Source organism: Neofelis nebulosa, chromosome 10 (assembly GCF_028018385.1).
Source record: "Neofelis nebulosa isolate mNeoNeb1 chromosome 10, mNeoNeb1.pri, whole genome shotgun sequence".
Taxonomy (NCBI): domain Eukaryota; kingdom Metazoa; phylum Chordata; class Mammalia; order Carnivora; family Felidae; genus Neofelis; species Neofelis nebulosa.
This window is the reverse complement of record NC_080791.1, coordinates 86,692,541-86,715,478: the sequence shown is the minus strand read 5'-3', so window position 1 is coordinate 86,715,478 and position 22,938 is coordinate 86,692,541. Positions and strand designations below refer to the sequence as shown.

General features: G+C 45.1%; 2 long non-coding RNA genes across 2 annotated transcripts in view; both read right to left on the bottom strand.

The window, feature by feature from the left end:
* The window catches only part of LOC131487660 (uncharacterized), a 49,877-nt gene extending 27,315 nt beyond the window's left edge, over positions 1 to 22,562 (bottom strand). Inside the window, exon 1 of the long non-coding RNA XR_009249872.1 lies at positions 22,423 to 22,562. This is a non-coding gene — a long non-coding RNA (uncharacterized LOC131487660). The remainder of the gene's footprint in view (positions 1 to 22,422) is intronic.
* LOC131487661 (uncharacterized) lies at positions 15,001 to 22,304 on the bottom strand. Its single transcript, XR_009249873.1, has 2 exons — positions 19,726 to 22,304; positions 15,001 to 19,544 (listed from the first exon to the last, which is right to left on the bottom strand). It is a non-coding gene; the product is annotated as an uncharacterized LOC131487661 (long non-coding RNA).
* Positions 22,563 to 22,938: the final 376 nt, after the last annotated feature.

The window sequence follows — 22,938 nt, the reverse complement described above, 5'->3', positions numbered from 1 at the left end:
AGGATACACCCCAAGAATTGACACCCGGCCAAGGGCATGTACATTAAAACATTTGGAAGCTAGTGCCCTCCCAAATAGTTGTGCCAAATTTTAACCTACACACTTGGCTGGCATTCCTTTCCAGCAACTATAGATGCTCCAAATGTCAGAATCCTAAAACATCAGGAAGAAAAGATCTTATAGCTCATCTATTCCAGTCCCTTTATTTCATGGACCAGGAAAATCAAACCTAAGCTGTGGGGAAAGGCTATGCAGCATGTTTATCGCCAAGCTGGGACTCGAGCAGCTCTCAGGTTCTTGCCCTCTGTCCCACCATGCACGGTGGAGCTGGGCAGAGTCTTTGGAAGCATCCTGGGGAAGAACATCCCTCCTTGGGCTCTGCCTACCTCCCCCTCCTCCTGCACTTTGTCATTATCAGCTGGCACTGGCTGAGATCAGCAGGCCTTTCAATGGAGCATCACCTTACGCCTCAGTGAACCACGAGCGGGAGCCAAGGGAGACTTTTCCTGGACATTTGTATCCAAAATTAAATTCAATCTGCTCAAATGCTTGCTACAATTTCAACGTGTGCCTTTTCCCTGCCTTTCTTCTGCTAAATACAGCCAAATCATGGACCCAGGCAGAAGGGGGAAAAAAATAGGTGTTTTGTTTCATGCAGAAATAAACTCCACCATTCAGCAATTCCTGGCGGGCCAGCTCAGACACATTCCAGCTTTCATAGGAGTCACTTTGGGAGGACAGAGGCAGAAGGGCATGTACATCCTTTGGGGAGAAGGTGGTCCTCTTTAGCTACCCTCCAGCTGGTGAGGCCCATGAGATATTAGCGGCAACTCACATGCCAGCAAGATGGGCTCCTCTGAAGACTGTACCCTTCCCTTCAGCTCCCTGGAACTTTATAGATCCCACGAACACAAGAGTTACCTCGTGGAATCCTTGCGGGTAAACTCCGTGCTCAAATGCTCATTGGTGGCAAAGTGGGACCTGGAAACCAGCTCTCCTCTGTCTCCAAAACATTTCCCTCTTCCCCATCGGTCAGTCCCTGTCCCCATCCATACCCTGCACAGGCACAGAGGGCTTGGTTTCTCTGCTACCTGCTGCCTACACCTCCAGCCCAAACTCATTACAGGCATTAAAAATAAAAAAACACTTTCTTATGCTACTCATTATTTTTCTAAAAATCAATTCCTACATTTTAATTCTATTTATTTTTTCTTCCTCTTTTGCCTTATACTCCCTCTTTCCTCCCAACTATGATGCCTCCTCCACATAGTGGCAAGAAAAAGCCCAAATTCAGGTACAAGAAGTCTCTTATTTTGCTACATGTTGCCAAATAGTTTGCATTTTTATACCTGGTGCCTCCTTTTGCTCTTTTTTTTTTTTTTTTTTAATTTGTATGATGTTTCTTTATTATGGGAAGACAGGAAAGAGGACCGCAGTAGGAAAAAACCAGGGAGCAGGAGAGCACAAAAGCAAAATAAGGATTCATTTCATGCCGTATTAGCACACCATCATAAGGCTTCTGACTTTGTCGTTCCTGGCACATCTCCACCCCCAAATGCCACTCACCAACCGGTCTGGTGGTTTTACTTCTGCCGTATCTGTCAAGCCCACCCACTTCATTCCATTTTGACCCTCATACCCTAATTCAATCTCCCCCCGATTAGCCCTTGTTCACTGACACCCACTCTTGCCCGTCCAGTGTGTGTCCCACACTGTAGACGGCATGCCCCCAAAGGACTTTTAAGCCTCATGTTAAGCACTGTAGGGAATAATCATAGAAGTCATCATGACCACTGTTAAAATTTGTTGAGCACATCCTGTGTGCCAGGTTATGATTTTTAATGCTTTAATACCAAAGTCACCTAGGCTTCACAATCCTGGACGTAGATATTATTATCTTAAAGGTAATGAAATTGAAGCCCGGGAACGAATGTAGGTAATTTGCCCGAGGAGACACAGCAATCAGGGGGCAGAACCAATTTAGAAACCCCAATCTAGAAGAATTATTAAGAAATACGCACATAATTAATATTTGGGTATACAGCAATGCTGGTGGGGTCACACTCAGGGGTAAGTGGTTGCACAGACCCCGCAGGATGGGAAGTGAGTTGCATCCACCCCGCAGGATGTAAGTGAGTCCCCCACCTGGACTGCTGAGTTGGGAGACTTCGAGGCTGCATCTGGGCACTAGTGGGAAACTGAGGGATTAAAATGTCTGTCCTGGTCCAGGTTCTGGCTGGAACGGGGAGTGCATTTGTTTCCTACTGTTGGTATAAAAATGATCACAAATTTAGTGGTCTGAAACAATACAAACTTGTTATCTTATGGTTATGAAGATGAGAAATCCCAAGGGGGTCTTAGTGGGCTAAAAACCAAGGTAGGCTGGGAGGGCTCCATCCCTTTCTGGTGGCTCCAGTGGAGGATCCAATCCTCGCCTTTTCCAGCTTCCAGAGGTTGCCCTTGTTCCTTGGCTTGTGGCCCCAACCCAGGAAATGCATCGCTTACTCTCCCTCAGTCCTTACAACTGCTTCTCTGACTCTGACCCTCCTGTCTCCCTCTTTCACTCTTAAATGGACTCTTCTGGTTATATGGGGCCACCTGCCTAATCCAGGATGATCTCCCCACTCAAGGTCCTCAACTTATACACATCTGCAAAACACTCTTCAGCCACATAAGGGAATATGTTCACAGGTTCCAGAACATTTTGAGGATGCATTATTCTGCCTCCCACGGGGGCTTGAGTCTTACTTGCTTTCCTATCCTTCATGTCTGCCACACAATAGGTACACAAACCTTTGATGAATGAATAAATGAAAGAATTGATTTCAAGAAACACCCCAGAATAATAGAGTGTCTGTCTCAGGAGTATAAGGAAATGCTGCCATTTTTAACTTGGAAATTTGGAGCGGGGGGGATAGTTTTCTTAATCTTAATTCCTGTGGTTTGGACAATGCCAAAATTAATGGTGGTGCCTGAGGTTAATATTAGGTAGTGCTGAATGAATTCTTGATTTGCCAGTTGTCTTTTTAAAAAAAAATTTTAATGTTTATTTGTTTTGAGGGAGGGAGAGTGTACAAACAGGGGAGAGGCACAGAGAGAGGAAGAGAGAGAGAATCCTAAGTAGGCTCTGTGCTGCCAGCACAGAACCCAACGCGGGGCTTAAACTCCGGAACCGTGAGATCGTGACCTGAGCCTAAACCAAGAGTTTAGGTTGACAGACTCTTGGTCAGCTTGGTCAGATTCTTGGTTAGCTTGATAGACTGAGCCACTGAAGTGCCCACGTTTTCCAGTTGTCTTAGTCAGTTTGGGCTGCTATCACTGATTACCATACACTGGGTGGCTTATAAACAACAGAAATTTCTCACATTTCTGGAGGATGGAAGTGTAAGATCAGGGTGCCAGCACGGTCATATTCTGGGAGAGCCCTCTTCCTGCTTGCAAATGGCCAACGCCTCGTTGTATTCTCACAGGGAGCTAGTTCTCTGTCTCTTCCCTTTCTTTTTTTAAATTTTTAAAAATATTTTATTTTTTAGAGAGAGAGACAGAGCGTGAGCAGGGAGGGGCAAAAAGAGGGAGACACGGAATCTGAAGCAGGCTCCAGGCTCTGAGCTGTCAGAACAGAGCCCAACGTGGAGCTTGAACTCACAAGCTGTGAGATCATGACCTGAGCCGAAGTCAGATGCTTAACTGACTGAGCCACCTGGGTGCCCCCTCTGTCTCTTCTTATGAGGGCACTAATCCCATCTGCGAGAACTCTGCCCTCATGACCTGGTTACCTCCCAAAGGCCCCAGCTCCTAATACCATCACATTGAGGATCAGGATTTCAACATATGAATTCGGGGAGGGGGACATAAACATTCAGCACATAGCATCAGTCTCTTCTGAACATCGCCATCTTCTAACTACAGCAGAGGACAGAGAGCTGATAAGAACAGAACTATGTAGAATCCTCTTTCTTCTGTAGGAGACAGTGGGAAGGAGGGTTGAGTTCCTAGCTCAGCAGCAGCCTCTATCTTCCATGGGAAGAACGCATCTCCTCTCCTAGCTGTAGCAGTTGTGCCTGGAGTAACTCCACTGAGGCCCAGACAAAGTGTGGTCTTTCAGGAGCTCCACGCTAACCAGGATTTAGCTCAAGACTCTTAGCAGGATTTATAAGGTCCCACCTGCTCTGACCCTTGCCTACTTTCCAGTCTTGCCTTCACCCCCCCCCCCCCCCACACCCCAGTTACGTCTGCCTCCAAAGCCAACTCCTTCTGCTGCAGGACCTTTTGACGTGCTATTTCACCAATTTTGAAATACTTCTTCTAACCAATTAATTCCTACTTACTTTGGGCTTGGCCTAAAATCATATCCTGAGAGACATTTTCTTTAACCTGCAAATCTAAATCAGTGCTCTTTCCTCATTAAAAGGTCATAAAAAAAAAATGGCATAGAGTCAGGAACTGGGGGTCTGGACTCACGCTGACTGACACTATATTCTGAGCCCACCACTCATTAGCTGTGTGGCCTTGAGCAAGATGTGCAGACCTTCATGACTTTATTTCTTTATCTTTATGTTTTTGATGTTTATTTATTTTGAGAGAGAGAGCATGCACGTGTGCATGCACACAAGTGGTGGAGGAGCAGAGAGAGAGAGAGAGAGAGAGAGAGAGAGAGAGAATCTCAAGCAGGCTCCGCACTATCAGAAGGGAGCCTGATGCAGGGCTCCATTTGACAAACCGTGAGATCATGACCTGAGCAGAAACCAAAAGTCAGACGCCCAACAGTTTGAGCCACCCAGGTGCCCCTATTTCTTCATCTTTAAAATAGGGCTAGGGGTACCTGGGTGGCTCAGTCGGTTGGGTATCCAACTTTCAGCTGAGGTCATGATCTCACTGTCCATGAGTTCGAGCCCCACATTGGGCTCTGTGCTGACAGCTCAGAGCCTGGAGCCCGCTTCAGATTCTGTCTCTCTCTCTCTCTCTCTCTCTCTCTCTCTCTGCGCCTCCCCCACTCGCATTCTGTCTCTCTCACTCTCAAAAATAAATAAACATAAATAAAACGGGGCAAATAAAAGCATCTACCACAGGAGGATATATGAGGATTAAATGGGATAATCCACATAGAAAGTTTGGACAAGGGGGTGTACTATTGGCATAAGCTATTGTTTTCCTTTCTAGCAGTTATCCAAATTGTAATTATAAAATTATTTTTGTTATTACTTGTTTAACATCTGTTTTTCTACATACCTCAGGTTGTAAGGCAGCAAGGCAGAGTCTCTCTCTCTGGTTCCCACTGTACTTGTGGTGCCCAGCACATTGCCTGCCATGTTACAGGCTCTTGATAAACATTTCTTGAGTGAATGGATGAATGTATTTCCTATTCCTAGGCCGGGTCCCATAAAAAAAAAGCTCACTTTGTCAGAAAGTAACCGATATTATTAAAGAACATTGTCTGCACATTTCTGATTGTCAGATTCTGGGCTGATTAGCAGCCTAGAGTTAGATGTGACATTCACCGTCTCTCCCTTTCTGGGGCCCGTTCTCACGCAGGGCCTCGTGATGCTCATTGCCAGGCAGATTTATGAAACATCTCAACAGACGCTTACATTCCATATGTTACAATTTACACATTCCTGCTGGGGTCAAGGTGGGGAATGGCATGCGTGCTAATAGCTGCATTTCTCACATGAACTTTCACATAAACCCTTTTCCCAGCTCGTTTCACTGATACATTATAATATACTTTCATAAACATTTTTTTCAAGGTCATGAATGAATGCTTCCTAATTTCCATTTTTAGAGGATTACAAGTCTCGAAAGGGCAGCTAGAGGTTTCTTAGCCAAGCCCCATCCACAGGCCAGAACTCCATCTGACCTATTCCAGCAGATCTCCAAAGAAACAGGACAATAACATTTTTCAGGGAATCTCACAAGTTCTCACTGGTTCTTCCTTCCTTAGGTTTCAAAGATACTCTGGCTGTACGTGTTGATTGCGCAGTTTTTACTCTAATTATATTTGAAGTCCTAGAAAAAGCACGCTTTTGCCAGAAAACATCCAACACAATTGCTCAACCCAAATGGCCACTGCTGAGCCAGTTCGTCATGTCGGTGGAAACCTCCCACAGAGTGCTTGCTTCTTGGCAAGAAGGAGGACCCACACCAGTCTTCCTGTGCCTTCTTTTTCTTTCTGACCTGAATTGTCAGTCAAGCTAGATCTTTGTTCCATTTGTCAAAACACCATTGTTCTCTCTCTTCCCTGTGGCAGTTTCATTTCTATTGTTAAAAAAAAAAAAATCAGAAGTCAGTGCAGCCTTGGGTTGTTGAAAGCAGGTCTTATTGACTGGGCAGCCTAGCTCGTGGCCAAGAGCCAGCCTCATCTTTGGTGTCCAACAGACCATGGAAATAATCTCGGGCCAAGCCACTTTGGCTCCATTGGGAGACGACAACCTACAAAAGAATTTCTGTCACCTACATTGTTCTGTGCTGGGGTAACTTATTGGATTCTGGTTTCTACAACAGGGTAATCTCCCAGTTATGATATCTCATGTAAAATAGTAAGCTTATTAAAAATAAAGCTTATCATTTGTCTTTTTCTTTCAAATTTATTTTTTGGGGGGCGAGGGGTGGAGGGAAAGGGGGACAAAATGGGGTCTGTGCTGACAGCAGTGAGCCCAATGAGGGGCTCAGATTCACGAACTGCGAGATCATGACCTAAGCTGAAGTTGGACACTCAACTGACTGAGCCACCCAGGCGCACCGTGCACCAAATCTTACCATTTTTCTAAGAGAAATGTTTTTTAAATCTGCTTTTTGAAGAGTCTGCGGCCCCAGGCTATTGAAAAGACACACGCTGTTTAGTGGTAACCTAGGTTGATCTTACTCAAAAGCGATTTCATGTGAGGATAGGATAACAGACATTTTTAGATGTTGAGTAGAAATACTATAATTTTGGATACTCCCACTATCGTGATTTTTTTCCTCCCCATCTCTGACATGATTTTCCCCGGAAGATGTATTTTAAACAAAATTCAAAATTCAATACCTCTATTAGACTGGCCTCTAAATGTTGCTTAAGGGAAAAGTGATTTCTCCAAAAATGGATAAGTAATTCCTTTTCCTGTCTCTGTAAATTGTTTTTCAAAATAGCTGTTGGGATAATTTATTTAATAGATCAATTGGGAGTTGAATTGGACATTTTAGGGGACTCCTGAAGATCCTAGAAACTTTCAGGAAGACAAAGCTAATTTATATATGGGCTCAGAAACCAGAATGGCTTTGGATTTCCCAAAAGCAATGCTAGAAGCTGAAAGGCAAAGAGCAATGTCTTCAAAATTTGAAGAGAGAATTATTTCTAATCTATCATTATATAGTCGGCCAAATAGGAATCAAGTGAAGGTTGGGATAAGGTCATTCTCAGGCCTACAAGCCCCCTCTGAGTCCATGTCCACCTTTCTTCACCTTGCTCTGGGCCACCAGAGGCTGACCTGTATAGATTGCCATGATGGGCTTTCTTGCCTTCCACTTCCAGTAGGATTTGGCTAATGGGAAATACTGGCAGAGTTTGGAGGGAGTCTGGCATTTTCTATCTGTGGGACTTTGGACAAATGACAAGCTTTCTATGCCTCATATATACAATGGGGATGTTTATATGACTTTTCCTCAGAGTTTCTGTAGGGATAAAATGAAATAATCTAAGAAAATATGTAGCATAGTGCCAGTCATTCAACAAACACCCAATAAAAGGTAGCCATTATTATTTATTGTTATTCCTATCCTTGTGCCACTGCTAGCCTGCCCAGACCTGTCCACTCTTCAAGGAAGCCAAATGACCCAAATGGCAGGAATGCCACCCTCATAAGCTTTAAAGCTTCATTTGTGAATCCTGAAAGGCTGCAAACAAAACAAAACAAAACAAAACAAAACAAAACAAAACAATAATAACGAAAAACTGAACCAAATGAAGAAGTTTCATGCCCAGCCTTTGAAGCATGGCTTAGGCCAAGAGAGCTGCTCTTGCTTTCTGGGTTGGACCCCAGCAGGGTGGGGCATCCTTCAGCAGCTGGCTCCAAGTTCTACCCACAGTCTTCAGTTCATTATCACAGTGCTCACTGCCAGAGATAAAGGGGAAACTGGAACCAAGATGCATTTCTGAGAAGAGTGGTGGTCCCAAATACCTGACTGAGGACCCACAGCTGTCTTCCTAAGGCACTCAACCAGCCAGAGCTGTCTCAACTTTTGAGTCTGGGACTCCCTCCCTGGGATATTTAACCCGTCTCTCCTACCAACTGTATGAGAAGTTCCAGAAAGTCAACTGTAATGGAGTCTTGTCTTTTCATATAACCGGAAGGTGCCAATTTGCCCCTATGAAGCCATTTTCCTTTTTAAATTGGTAATATCCCTTTAGCTCACAACTTCAGGATTGTTTGTGCAAGTGGGAGTGAGGAGGGGAGACACATGTAAACAGAAGCTGTCTTTGTAAGAAGAAAAATTGAGAAGGCTCAGCTCAGTAAATGTCAGGAACGGTTGTGTGTGCATGTGTGTGCATGCACAGGTGAACATCTATAGTACATGTGAGCTCTGGGTTTACAAAGGTGCATTTTCCTCTTCCTGTGACCATCAGAAAAGGGCTAGCCCTGAGATCTTTTGTGAGCCACCTTGTTGGAAGCCTAAGTGGACCCTTCAATAGAGTTTCCTCCTGCTTTATTTAAACACAATTTTGGTGTACTCATACATGCCATTGCTCCTCTCGATTCAATCCTGCACATGAAAATTCAGGTCTGAAGAGAGGCAGAGAAAGAGAGGGGGGAATCATTTAGAAAGGGAAAAAAATTGCCTTGGGATTCCTTGAAATAGTAAGTTCTTTCTATAACTCCCCTACAGTGCAGTGATACTGTTATTCACTATTTAACAAAAAAAAAAAAATTTAATTTCAGGGACACAGCCATTGTATGAAGCAGGGCATGCCAGAATTTGATACAAACAGGAAGCGGGTGGGTAGACTTTAGTGGACACCGTGTGGTTGGAAACAGTTTCTGTGACAAAAGCAATTTAATTTTAATTGGGTCTGTGGATCTTGTCATAATTGGGCTGGACCCTAAGTATGAATCTGAGAATAAGCTAGGCCAAGGGCTTCTGCAGAAGTGGATCCCCGAAGTTTATCTACTTCACTTCCTTCCAGAATTCGGATGCTACACCACACAGAGCATTGACTGTTGTTCTGGCTGCATTACATCCTCAGTGGTTAACAGCGGGCAGTTCCAACCTCTCAGCATCTATTTCCTCATCTCAGAAATGGGGATCATAACCATTAATTAAAATGGTTGTTATGAGAAGTAGAGAGAATGTATGAGAGAGACCAGCCACTCAGTAAATGATGGCCAATAATAATAATAACTATTATTACGAAAAGAAGAGAAGGAGAAGGAGGAGGCAAGAAGGAGGAAAAGGGGAGGAAAGCCAATTCTAATTACATAAAGAAGTCACCCCACAGGGCCATCTGGGTAGCATAAGAGTGATTTTATAGCACACTTTGAGAAATTTTACTTAACATTCTCTTAAATAAGCTCACTAATTTTCCTGATGGGATTATTCTTTGTTTCTAGGCTTCCAACATTTTATTCTGTTTTAAGTATACAATATTTTAGGTCTGACATCGAAAAGTGCATCGTCTGTTTTTATCTTTCTCAGCCTCATCCACATCCTTGGTTACTGTTGCCAGGTATCCTGGGGTCACCCAAAGTACTTTTGTTCTAGAGACCTTTCAAAGTAAGCCAAGGGAGCATTTTAGAAAACTTCACTTGTTTGTAGACAAAAATATATTAAAACAACCAAGGGAGAAATTACTCTATGGGATAATTATTTTTAATGCCTTACTGGACACGTTTGAAATGCTTTTTGAGTCCTTTGGGAGTCAAATTAGGAGAAAATCTTTGTTTTATTTTGTTTTACATCTTGGAACTTGATCTTTGATAAATGTCTGTGATGCTTGCACGTTGTGTAACACTCCCCCCCCCCCCCCCCCCGACCCCGCCATGCTGTCAGGATTTCATCAGCCTTAAACAGGCAACAAAAAATACAGGGTGGAGAGGATTAACGGTTTCTTTGTGGCTTTCTGGTTATCTTCCTTTGATTATGCTACTAAATGCAGTTTGGAAAGGCTTGTGGTGCTTTGGGTTTGATGAGCCACTCGCTTCAATTCAGTTCCAAACCAGAAGAGCTCCCCCTTGGGGCATCCTTGTTGCTAAACGTCTGCAAGGCATCATTTACTAATTCAAACAAAAAAGATGGTTGTCAGTCTGTGAGATATCCCTGGATGTCAGGTCCTCCATAAGTTATAATGACGCTTTCTTAATTTTAACAATATTGTGATTAGGTAATTATTTACAGGCCCACCATAGGCCCTCTCTCTAAAACTTAATGAAGTGGCCTTTAGTCTCCCTGATTACCACAGGGGAGAACTGAAGAGAATTCTTGGACCTGGTACGAGGGAGGGTTGTAACAAGGTTATTTCTTACAGTGGAGCTTCCACACCCTGCTTCAATAGTGACCAAGTCCTACAGCACAGCCAGACAGAACAAGTTGAGAGCAAGGACTGGGTGCCTCCTGTTTGATTATTGGGACTGCGATATGTACTCCATAAGTGTGAACAATGAATGCTGTGACAGAAGGATGGATCTTGCCTCCCATGGGCCTGACTTAGGGAGAGCTCTGCCACTAACTAGCAGGGCAATCTGGGGCAAGTCATATAATGTTTTATCTGAAAAATGAGGGCTAGATGCTCTTTAAAGTGCCTTGCAGCTGTAACCTGCTGCAAACTGCTGTTTCTTTTTTTTTTTAACCAAAAAAATTTTTATTTATTTTTGAGATAGAGACAGAGCACAAGTGGGAGAGGGGCAGAGAGAGAGGGACACACAAAATGTGAAGCAGGCTCCAGGCTCCAAGCTGTCAGCACACAGCCTGATGCGGGGCTCGAACCCACAAACCATGAGATCATGACCTGAGGCTGAAGTCAGACACTCAGCCAGGCACCCCTGCTGTTTCAACCCAGAGAAAAATTACCTTACATATCCTGTGTGAAGTGAATGTTACCTGGGAAGGTAGCATATTGAATTAGGAAAAGGAGATGATCGAGAATTTCTTAGAAAATATTTAGAACCCTCTTGCTGCTGCACCTCCCCCAAATTACTTAAAGTATGTCCAACATTTATTTAAAAGTGAAGAAGCCCAGCTATCTCAAATATACTTGTCTTTTGAAAATGGTTCTATTGATGGAATTCAGGAGGGAACTCTAGTCTCCATGGGGGTCTCCAAGCACGTGACCCATCTGAGATGACAGGTGAATTTTTCTATTTTTTATATCTGTATTTCAAACACAGAGATAGATGATCAAGGAGCAGCTTTGGCATTTTGCATTCATCTCAGATCCAGTTAAGATAGACATAACTAGAACTGTGTTCAGTGAATGCAATTGCCTTAAGGAAATAGGGCAAAATTGGCCTAACAGATGTTCGTGTTTATCTAATAATAATAATAATAATAACAACAACAACAACGACGACACACTGTGTTTATCTGGAGCACAACTAAATTGTTCCTGCTGATTTCAAGGTCCTAGTGCAAAATCCTGCATTCAGATCCTGTGGATTTATCACACCCACTGGAGGACATCGGCTTTCGAAAGCTCTGAATGGATTATCCTCTTCCAAGAGTGGGCTCATCCTTTCCAAAAGATAACATCTTGTTTCTCTGGCCTGAATTTCCCTAGACTTCTTTCAAAACACAATTCGTGAAAACAATGTGTGAGAACACATGACTATGGGAAGTGCTCGCGGGACTACTGCAATAAATATGTCAGGTATATAAACTAACTGATGCTATTTATTTGGTCTGTAAGAAGAAAGTATTGGGATACAATAAATTACAGTCATTTTTCAACATCTCAGATTTCTCCAGTAACGCATATATGTCGGCAGACCTTAGTGGATCATGCTAATTTATTTGTAAATCATCAAAGGAAAGAATAAAACATATGTTCCCAGGCAAGTGAATGGAATGGAAAACCGAATTGGGCAACAGTAATATTTTCCTCCCCCAGAAGTAAACATGTCAACGTGGTGAAGAGGGTTTTGTCCCACTTCTGGCTGAACTTTGAGCGGTGAGATGGCTAATACCGAGGGACCCAGCTTTGCAGTCCTTTCTCACAAAGCATTCCATGATTCAAGAAAAGGGCAGTCTGCAGCGTGACATGGAGAACTAGGTCAGAATAATATTTCTTGATGGTGATTCCTACAATGTTCTATTAATTACAGCAGTGGTTCAGAATTTTCTGTGCCTTGGTAGGTTGTATTTTTAAGTAGGCACTAATTTTTTTTTTAATTTAATGTGATATAAAACGGAGTTCGAAGGAATCCCTACTATGTAAGTGGTGAAAAATGATGTAGGGGAGTAGAAAAAAACATGTACTTATCCATATATATACACAGCACACGTCGGTATTCCAAAGATGATCTTTGTGAACATAAAAGTTTATGCTGCTTTTGATTTGTGTGGTTTAAAAAAAACCACAATAACACTAGCAATGTTTAGGGATCTTGGAGCATAACATCAGAACAGAAACTCTTTGCCCTAAATTCACGTGTACTATCTGGCTTCCTCTCTTATTGCTTCACATAGATTCTCCCTCTTTTCTGGCTAAATTAGTTAACCCACAGTTGCCTTTGTGGAAGGCATCCCTACAACATGCCTTGCCTTTTTTCACCTGCCTGTTTTTGTTCCCACCATTTATTGAGGCTGGGGAGAGGCACCCTCCAGCTCCACTGGAGTGGGGTGGGAGAACCTAGCTCAAGGGCCCCTCCTCCATGAAGGTTCTTTTTACCCCAGCTAGAAATGATGGTCTCTTCTCAAGCAGGCTTCCTCAACCTCAGCACTGCTGACATTTTAGGCACGATAATTCTTTGTGGTAGGGGGGACTGTTTAGAGTGTTTAGCAGCACCCCTGGCCTCTAGATGCCAGTAGCACCCGCCTTCCTACCTCCACCAAGTTGAGACAATCACAGTGTCTCCAGACTTTGCCAGATGCCCCGCCCAGGGGGAGGTAGGAAATCACCCCAGTTAAGAGCTACTACTGCCCTAGGGCTCTCCCCAAATCAGATCACAAAGAGAACAAGGGTCAGGTTCCTAGCAGTGTTTTGGTTCACATTGAAATTTATTTGATGATTAATGAACCAAAGGTGTTTTTTTTTTCTTTAATTATCAGTTGGCAGTTTCTGAAAATTAATGCATTAGGTTAGTTTGAATCAGGTCAGACTCAGAAAACTATAAAAAGGAATTACATTACTGCCTCTTTCTTTTTAGAAAAAGCTTGGGTTTTTTTGTTTTGTTTGATTTTTTAAAGAACTATAATTTTGTTACTGCACCATTGGATTGAAATGAGAAGCCACCAGAGAACGTCTCTGCATCTTTTGAAACGTTATTGTTGAAGTCACTAACCATTATCTGATGACCCTTAGAGAAAGGCCAGTAAGCTAAGTTTCTGTCAGAGTTTAGTACTAGAAAATTTTATCTTTTCTGAAAAAACTGGGTTTCTTCTTACTATTTCATAATGGGAGATGTGTAACTAGTTTTATTTTCCTTTTTTGACTTGACTGTTGGGAAGCTCAGAACTAAGTTTTATGCTCAATTACAGTAATTATCTTCATCCTTTGATTTCTAATATTAATCCAACTTTTTGTTCTCACTAGCCACAATTAACTCTTGTCTTTCACTTTTGTTCTGATTGCTTTCTTGAATCTTTTTTATAAAATAAAATTTTAAGCAAGTGGAGTCCTTACCAACCAGGACACTTTGGGAAGTAAAAAGAGAGCAATTAATGATTAAGCTGGACAACAGCTTAACCTGAGACTGTTTGGGGTAAGATAAAAATGTGGTGTCACTCTAGAAATAAATAATAAACATAACAGAGAACAACAGTTATTCCATTCTCAGGTTGGGGATAATTAAAGATAAACATATGCCTTAAATAGAGAATCAAAGTTATGTGTTTATCATTCATTGTGTGTCACAACTGTTGATTAGAGTTGAATATTTATTACCTCTTAGGAAATTTTGTAATGAGCCACTGTATCGGGAGAGAAAAAAATCTTGGGCTTTCTTAAATGTATTTAATTTCTACTAAAAGGGAGAGGGAGATCCTTTAGATCTGGAACAGTGATCACAATAGAAGTTTCATTTGTGTGTGATTTATGGAGACTTGGAATAAAGGCACTATTGACCAGTATCAGATTTCTAATGACTCTATCTTGTTTTTCCTAAGCAACTTCTCATAAACTTTTGTAATATCTTAAGCGGCCAGCTGATACTATGTTCAAGCCTGTTTACAGAGCTATTAATAAAAGCTATGTGGCAACTCCAGGAAGAGAGTCAAACCATTTTTTTTTTCTCTTCATTGGCTGGAAACAGTTTTCTGCTTATTTTGAAAAACATGAGATCACTAAAGTTCTTGATATATGCTGGATATTCTGCAAAGAAACTCAGAGAAAATAAATGGGATTCTAACTTATTACCTAAAGGACTCATAGTCAAAAAGGAAAGTCATTGCCAATGCCTTGACTGCAAAGTCTTTCCTATGTGGAGTGAGATTTCAATGTGGTACAGGTGAATTTAAAAGAAGATGGGACTTTTTTTCTGTGTGTGCTCAGAATCATGCTGTAATTCAAGTTCTTGGTGGCTGATCTGTTTTTTTTTTTTTAATTTTTTTTTTCAACGTTTTTTTATTTATTTTTGGGACAGAGAGAGACAGAGCATGAACGGGGAAGGGGCAGAGAGAGAGGGAGACACAGAATCGGAAACAGGCTCCAGGCTCCGAGCCATCAGCCCAGAGCCCGACGCGGGGCTCGAACTCACGGACCGCGAGATCGTGACCTGGCTGAAGTCGGACGCTTAACCAACTGCGCCACCCAGGCGCCCCGGCTGATCTGTTTTTTGAAGTAAATTAATATTCTCTGATTAAACAAACTGAAAATTTAAGAACTACCATTTATTGATTTCTGACTACATGCCAAGCACCATGCAGGCACTTGACAAGCGTTGTGTTAATCTGTTCTCAAAACAGCTCTGTGAAATGAATGTATCATTAGCTCCATTTTTACAGTTATGAACCTTAAGCCTCAGGGACAACAAAGAATAAAGAGATGATCAGAGCCATCTGATCTCTAAGCCCTGCTCTTTATACTATTTCATACTGCCACGGTAAAAAAACTATCAGTGTGAAAATGTAAAGCTCAGCTCTGGGAGCAAGGAGAATGGCCAGAGAAAGATAACAATAATAGTAACAGCAGCATTTAGATAGCAAGCACTCTATGCCAGGTAGTTACATATGTCTCATTTAATTCTTGCAACAGTCCTGTGAGAAAGGTACTATGCCCACTTTACAAACAGAGAAACAGGAGAGAAAGTGATATACTCTCCAGCACCCTGTAGCATTTCTTGCCCTGGTTAGTTCCCATGTTACAAGTGGTCTCGATGTTTCTGTGTGTGTGTTGCTTAGCATTTTGCAGTTTTTAAATCACTGTTTGCTTTATTTCATTCTTACGATCATCCTCATTTTACAGATAAGGATATTGAAAAAATCAAGAGCTTAAGCTATTTCCCCAAGGCCATGGCCATTGGGTTATTGGCAGAAACAGGATTTGAGCCCAGGTGTTTGTTTTTAATTTGAGAGAGAGGCAGAAGGAAAGAAAGAGAATCCTAAGCAGGTTCCACACTCAGCATGGAGCCCTACATAGGGCTCAATCCCACGACCCTGGGATCATGACCTGAGAGGAAATCAAGAGTCAGATGTTCAACCAATGGAGCCACCCAGGCACCCCAAGCCAAGGTAATTTTATACCTAGCCCAGGATTCTTTATTCTGGACCACACTGCATATCTGAAATGTGGCTGTAAGGAACAGTACAATCCTAAACTTTTCAAGCTGATGCTGACCTATATAGCCTTATGTACTGAAAGGAAAGAATCTAAGCTTGATTTTGAAGCAGAAGCCATATATTTCCTGTTTCAGGCCTGGCTGTAGGACAGAATGATTTCGGTTCACTTTAAGGTGGCAACCACTTTGCTTAAGGTCAGACTTGTTGGCAAAGGGCTTCTCTTCCTGCCCTTCTCCCTGATCCAACAACAGTGCAGATTTTCTTAACTCACACCAATATTGATACTAAGTGTAGAACTTATCAACTAATTAGAAGCAAAGGAAAACAGAGTCTATATGAATACAGGTAACAGGGTAACAGTCACCATTTATAGAGTGCTCTCCATGAACTAGGAAATTTACATGACTTTCCTCATCCAGTTCTCTCAACTTGAATAGGTGCTGTTGTTTTTATCTTGAAGAGGAGAAAATGGAGTGTTGCACAGGTAACTTTCACACTCAGCTGGTGGTGGTGATTTTAATCCAGCCCTATAGAAACTGCCACCCTCCTGATTCCGTAAATTCAGCCCCCTGATAGGCAGAGATCTGTCCAGAGCAAACATTCCAAATCCTTCAAGCCCTTCTTGCCCCTCGACAGTAAGGTAGGATGCTAACAAACACATTAAGATAGGGCAGTGCAGGTAAAAGATGGGAAGAAGCGGGAGTATATTTGTTCCCGTCCCCGTCTTACTTTTAGTCCTCTAGTCTAGAAAATCTCCTCGTTCCTTCGTAGCAGTTATCCCTATCTGAAAGTATCTGCCTTGTTTGCGTGTAATTTTTCTGTCATCCCTACTGGAATGTAACCTCTGTGTGAGCAGAGTAGAGCCTGTCCTCTTACTCCTGTCTTTCCGGTCCCTGCCACAATGCTTGGCACAACGGAAGTGTCAGTAAATAGTTTACCCCATAGTGAATGAACTGATAGCACGCAAAAGCTGAGATGTCCCTGCTGAAAAAAGGGGGACTATTCCCTTTCTCTGGTAAACTCCTTGATTAAAGAGAGAGAGAGAGAGAGAGAGAGAGAGAGAGAGAGAGAGCTTTGGAACAATCATTTCTAAAAGGCAAAGAAACCCTTGGTTTGCCAAGATTTACAGAGAGCTGTGATTATGAGCTTTGCAAGCCATTGCTCCTTAAACATTGTCAGATTTTTTTGTCTTGGTAAACGTCTGCTAGGAATTCTGACAACTCCCCTTCCTCACCCCTCCACCCCTCTTCTCCCAGTCCATCTCTAGTGAATACACATCCTTCTCCTGCCGACCAGCTACATATCCGGGTTCACAGACGAAGGCCCAGGTGGCTCTTCACTAATGGCTCATCCGTTATCTGTATGAAGAGTCAGTGCCTTTTCTGAGTAGATTTTTTTTTAAAGCTAAATTGACCTTTGTGGGGGGGGGGAGCATTCTACAGATAGCAATGTTTTGCTCTCTATTCATCTCTTCTTTCCTTATTTCTTGTCTTCTCTTCGAATCTATCCTGCATACCTTTCTTCAAAAATTGTCTACTGAGTATTCCTAATGCAGACTGTGGAGATTTTTTCCTTTCTGCCTCACTTTTCGAGCTACCACAGTGCTAACAGGCTGCTCTGAAGAACATACCCTTCCTGCCCTGCCATTGCCCCCATATTCCTTACTCAACATTTGGATATTTTTACGGCATATATTCAGTTTGAAAGATAATACTGATACTTTGTTTTATATGAACATTTATACACCAGGACCCTTGTGAGGCACTGACTTCATTGGGATACTTTATGGCTTAATACATCTGAATGATTTATATCTCATTTTGTCTAAGCATTTATGCTAATAAATTTAACAGATTCCCCAGTACTGCCTGGTCCTTCATTTTCTTCAGAGGGTCAAAGCGAGAGGAAAATAAAGCAGCATGTTACTAAAGAAAGAAGGAAGAAATTGGCCTAACCGATTTAGAACACAAATAAAATTAAACACAAATAAAATCTCTGATTACAGTTTAGCTGGAGCAAGTCAAGTTCCTAGATCCAGATAGATTTCTGTAATTAAGCTGCTTCTCAAAGGCAGAATCACAAAATGACAGAATATTTAGCAAGCTAATTTACTGAGGTATATATTTTGGTCCCATATAATTAAATCCAACACTTAGGAAAAACACGGGGGGAAAAAAAGCCCTGACAACTATTAAACTGAGTGCAGCCAGGAGAGGGAAAGGGATAAGATAAAATCCAGTCTATAAAATATATTCCATTATCTTTTATAGGTTAAAAAAACACAAAAGAATACTTGGAAAGAATCTTCTAAGCTGGGAAGATTTTAAGATTGTGTGGAGATTTTTTTTTTTTACAGGTGCAGAATAAGTTGGGTTTTTTTTTTTTTTTTTTCTTTTCCCCATTTTTTCCCCTTGTTGTTTGCAAAGTTGAATCTGGGGTCAGGAGTTCTAATTGTAACCTCAGACTAGAATTCCAGATGGTGCGCTGAGGACTGCGAGCAACTCTCAGTTCATCAATTTCATGGGCCTACGTATCTGCTCTGGCCACGGCTCGGCCTCCATCCCCACTGTGGCATTAATGCAGAACAAATTGAGACATATCCTCTATATAATTAGTTCCAGAATTTAAAAAGATTTACGGTATAATAATAGAGGCAGCGCTGCGGAATCCTTCCAATGGGGACTCTGGGAGCTTGGGGACCATCATCTCGCGGTGGCATCAGAACAGACGGGTAACTCTGGCGATTCCAAGAACTGCACGCTGGGGGAGAGGGGATATTTTTGCAAGGCCCAGGTGGTGGTTCTCGCCGGTCCTGAACGCCAAACTGGGTCAAAGAACGGAGTCTGAACTGTAGACGAGTGGTTGTTCAAAAACATCGGGTTATTTTTTCAAAGGAGCAGAGGAAACCAGGGTGGAGGGCAAGGGGAAGGTGGACTCCGACAGAAGTCCCTCCTTGACTTTTTTTTTTTTTTTTTAATTTAAAGAAATGAAGCTGGGGTTTCTACCGCCAGCACCGGACTGGAAACGGGCTTAAGCGCCTGACGGGAGGCCGGGGGTAAGCAGATACCGAAGAGTTGGAGTCTTCAGGGTGGAGAGGAGCAGCCGGTAGGCTGCCCGTCCTGCGCTCGGAGCTCCCGGCTCTAGCTCCTGCGCGAGGTGCTAACCCAGCGCCAGTTCCTCGGGGCGGCTGGCGGTCGAGCCACTCCTCTTCGGCGTCTGTGGCCCCAGCCCTTGACAGATCGCAGTGCTTCGGTGTGTTTATTCAGTTGTCGGCGGCCGCGGGGTGACGCCCGGAGCGCAGCCTGGGAGTATGCGCTGCCCCCTGGGGCCGCGGCTGCTCCACCGGGCCCGGCTCTTGGTCAGAGCCGAGGTCAAAGTGGGGGGTTTAGAGGTCCTCAGTACCCCCTCCCACTCAGCAACGATTTTTTTGATCTTGCAATAATTAAGCACTTTCCAGGCCAGGATGCGTTTTACTAACGTACCAAAGCCATATGGATTGTCAGCTTCTCTCTCCCCCTCCTTTCTTTACTCCTCATTCCATTTGCTCTAGGGAGGCAGAGGGGTCGTGGGGGTAAAGCCCCGAGCTAGACGTTGAGAGACCTGGGTTTCAGCTCGGCTTTGCCACTATCTTGCTACGCATCCTTAAACAAGAATAGTGACAAAATTGTAACGTTTATTGGACGCATAAACCAACACTATCCTCCTGTCTAATCCTTATGACCCCATGAGGTGGACGCTAGGATTCCACTATCCCCTTTGATCAATAAGAAAACTAAGCCTCAGAGAGGCTATGGAACTCATCCAGGGTTACACAGCTGTTACCTGGTGGACCTGAGGTTCCGTTCTCCGACCACCAGTTCCTTGCTCTTAACCACTGAGCTCCACAGCTGCCTTTCCTCCGCTGCCTGGGCCTCAGTTTACTTCTCTGTAGACGGGGAGTTGAACTTCCATCTCTGCCAAACGGTGATTCAGACCAGCTCCTCTGTGCCACAGGTCTCAGCGCTGACGTTCAGTGGGAACGTGGATGAGAGAAGTGCGCGGCCAGGTCTACGCAGCCCTCATTTCCTTGGGCCTCAAGCTCCGGAGGTGCAGGACAGCGCCTACATGCGGGGGCGGGCTACAGAGTGGACCTTCCTCCCGGCTAGACTGTCTCTCCCTCCGGCAGGCTCAGGATGCAGAGGCCAGCGTAGCGGGCGCGGCTGCCCGGTTAACCGCCGAGCTCCCGCAGAGAACGTTACCCAACGGAGGAAGTGGGACCTCAGTTGGCTAGTTCCCCCGAGGTGGCTCAGGCGCTCCAGGGCTTCCGGGCGTGGGGATGGGCAGGGGGCATTCGAGTGAGGCCCTCTGGGGTGAGGCCCTCCGACTTCGAGCAGCTCCGGACGCACAGCACTTACTTCTTGACCCCGCGGGTTGCAGGGAACTCCTCCCACTCCTTCGGACTACTAAATCGGGGTGAGGAGGCACCCCAGGATTGAAGCGGGGATCGCACTACTGTTCCTCTCTCCCTCTAGGATTCTCAGACAACAAATGGCGGTGGAGAGAGGAGTCCTAAATTTTCTCGGCCCCCCCCTTTCCCCTCCACCCCACCCCACCGGTGAACTTCTTCTGTAAAACATAAAGGCAGGGAATTAAGCACTTCTGCCCTATCTGGCATTCAAAACCACAAAATCTCCCGTTCAAACCACCTCCCCCCAAATACCCACCAAAAAACTTTGCAATGTTGGGTGAAAGAGAAACAACCTGGATCTTTTCGTTTGCAAATGAAAATCCCTGACTTTTCATAAAGGGCTTTCCTTCCCTCGTGGCGCCCGAGTGAGTTCTAATTGAGAAAAATTCCTTCCAATAGAAATAAAAGTGGGAAGTGTGAGACAGGGGTCTGGGGCATTCTAAGGGCAAATGGCCTGAGAAGTTTCGTCTCACGTGGCCTTTCTGCACCAAAAGGACCAAACGTCCTTGCCCTCTGCCTAGCCTTCAGCCCGGCTGCAGGTTTAGAGATGGCACTTGTGGGAGCCTGGTGGACAATCCACAGAGTGTAGGGGGAGGAAGAGATGGTCTCCAGAGCCTTTCCATTTCTTTAAAAATATATAAAGCTTCTGAGTGGAAACAAGCACAGTCAAGCACCAAAGTAGCCGCAGAGAGGGGTGCAGGACCTCGTAGGTGGCCTGGGGAACAACCCGGTAGCGCCTGTGCCCGACCTTTGCCCTCACCGTCTCCTGTGCCTCTAGGACTAGCGACCCCAAGAGGAGGGAATTTTGTTTGGCGTGTGGGCCCTGAGCGTGCTAACGCAACTCCCACTTCCTTCGTTTGACTCAGTGCAGATTAAAAGCAAAGAGCAAGAAATGGAGAGTAAGTCAAAGCTTTTTAAAACGTTCTGTTTCTTTGTAAAACTGCGGCTACCTTGGTTGTCGCTTCGCTAGAGCTGCGGGCCCCATCCGCGGCCAGCCTGGAATAAGAGGCCTGGCGGCAACCGGCCGCTGCCCGCCCGCGCTCCAGGCGGTTCCAGGTTGCGCCGTCGCCGCTACCCCCTGCCTCTCCCGGGCTTTTCCACGTGCCCCGAAACGCACTCCAACCCGGGTTCCCAGCGCTTCTCCTTGAGTAGGGTCTGCATCCCCTTAAATCCTGACTGTTCTGGAAGAACCAAAAAAAAAAAAAAAAAAAAAAACGAAACCAAACCCCAAACACCTGCCCTGAGGCGCGGGGCTCCCAAAGAGTGACTAGTTGGAGGGAGGAGTCTGTTGCGGCGATGCCCGGATCTCAGAGCTCCAAACTACGCGAACGCTGCCACCGACTGTGGGCCACTGTGTGCTTTCCTTCGTGGTCCTCCTAGCCTGTTTGCGCCTTCTTATCAGTTACTGCTTATCCAGAATGGTACTCTTGACCGTGAGCAGAGGCCGAGCTAGGTGGGATTAACTCTAGGCTCCAACCTCTCCCCGCGTGCTTGTCTTCGAATCCTTCCCAACCCTCACCCTCCAAAACGGGCTCTGAGATTATCCAGTCAGAATATGTGCAGGCTCTGGGTGTTTCCCTAAGGGTATTCTTCCTTCCCAGACTAGTCGCTGTTCACTGGAAAGGAAGATTAAGTGCCGCTGGCACCGATTTTTAGGCAGGCAGCAACTGCCCTCCTCTGGGCGCAAATGTCACCAAGTTAACCAACTACCAAACGATCGAAACATGCCGTTTATCACAGCTGATGCACCCCGCCCCCCAAGTCACCCACGTTCACCTTGAGTCTGGCCTCTGGAACCCACAAGGTGTCACCCCCACCCCCAGTGAACCTGAGATTACGGCCACCACTCCTGCCCGGAGGCTCTAGAAACGAAGCAAGAGCCGGGCTTGCGGGCGCAGAACGAAGGAATTCGCCTCTCTGAAGCCCGGGAAAGTATTCCGTGCTTTCCTGAAGTTCCCGCCGTCTGGGAGCTCACCTGCCCCTCCCTTGAGCCCGCCCTGTCACATTAACAACCCCATCCCGCCCCCCCCCCCCCATCACAAATGGATGTAGTGGGGACATTCACTGCTCACCTGGAGAGGCTCTCCCAGAGGCGCCCACACTTGAGAAGGCCGAGAAGGGGAGGTGGGGGGAGGGCTGTGTCCCACAGGCCAGCTGGGAGCGCGTGGCGGGTAGGAGAGGAGGGTGTTTCCTAGAGGTAGGCTCCCTCAGGCCCGCCCCCACCCCCGCCGCGAGGGCGCCCCCGCCGAGCCGCGCGCGCCGCCCGGCCAGGCTTGGGCTGCGGTGTGAATGGAACTGCCGAGGCTCCTGGCTCCTCCTCCTCCCCCGCCGCCGGCCCCTCTTATTTGAGCTTTGGGAAGCTGGGGGCAGCCAGGCAGCTGGGGTAAGGAGTTCAAGGCAGCGCCCACACCCGGGGGCTCTCCGCAACCCGACCGCCAGTCCGCTCCCCCTTTCCCGCCCTCCCTCCCACTCATTCAGTCACCCACCCACCCAGAGCCGGGACGGCAGCCCAGGAGCCGGGGCCCCGCTGCCTCCTTGCCGCGATCCTGGACTTCCTTCTGCCGCAGGAACCGGCTTCCACGTGTGCC